Genomic DNA, 1,152 nt, shown 5'->3' with positions numbered 1-1,152 from the left:
CTCGCACCGCTCCGCCACCGTCACCGCCGCCGCATGGCCAACCGTCTGCCCGACCGCCACCGCGCCGCCGCCTCGCGTCACCGCCACCACCACCGCGCGCCGTCACCGCCCGATCCGCGCGTACTCACCAAGTGCCGACGACGACTACCAGCACAGCAGTGCATTGTTCGCGTCCGTCGGCCGTGGTACCGCGTCACCCGGTGAGCCGCGCGCGTGATTCTAATCATGTAAAAATCATAATAAATACAATAATTCAATCGAAAAGTTCATAATATTATTGTCTCATATATAGGTGCTTTACCATTTGAGACACTCGTGTGGCACGAAACGCTGAGGCTATGGTATAGAGTGTCCGATCTTTCGTGCCGTCCGTCGCGCGCGCTAGTCCGTATCCGCGTGCAGTGTTCGGTGCGCGCGCGCGCCCGCGTATATAATATGTATAGCGTACGGTAATAAGTCGCCGCGCGCGGGTCGAGAGATTTCCGTCGGAGTCGTCGTTCGTTTCCTCGGTACTCGTTTGATATTTCGTTGGTTTTCGAGTGCGTCGCGCGAACGGGGCGCCGGCCACCCCGCCGCCGCCGGTGGCCAATCAATGCGTACCGCTGGTGCCGCCGCCGCTGCCGTCGTCGCCTCCTGTCGACGGCCGCAACACAAGGTATCCATTATAGTAAAGTATGGTATGGTATAATAAAACGGTAGCGGTATTGTGGGTAAAATATTACGTTTGTTGGGACCTCGTCGTCATTGTTGATGATATTATTGACGCCGGATCGATCTGCCGTACGACGATATTGCGTCAACACAGTATTATTATTATATTGGGGGACTTTGGGATCGGAAGATCTCGCAGATCTCTGTGCCGGTGGTGGTGGTGGTGACGGCGACGGTAGGTAGGTGGTAGTCGTGTGTCGGTTACGGCGAAACCGGACGTGCCGCAGCTGCCTGACGCCGCTGCCGGTAGCAGCCACCGCCGCAGCCGCCGCCGATGCATTCGCCGTGGTGGTGTAACTCGAGCGTTCGCGGATGTCTCGCCTCCCGCTCGCGTGCGTCGTAGCCGTCATAGTCGTCATAGTCGTCGTCGTTGCCGCCGATGCCGTCCCCTCCATTTCCATTCAATAACACGCGCGCCTCCGGGAATCGGGGTCAACTCGT

The sequence above is a fragment of the Acyrthosiphon pisum genome, unplaced genomic scaffold, assembly GCF_005508785.2.
Source record: "Acyrthosiphon pisum isolate AL4f unplaced genomic scaffold, pea_aphid_22Mar2018_4r6ur Scaffold_21109;HRSCAF=23054, whole genome shotgun sequence".
Classification (NCBI taxonomy): domain Eukaryota; kingdom Metazoa; phylum Arthropoda; class Insecta; order Hemiptera; family Aphididae; genus Acyrthosiphon; species Acyrthosiphon pisum.
Note: the sequence above shows the minus strand (reverse complement) of the source record.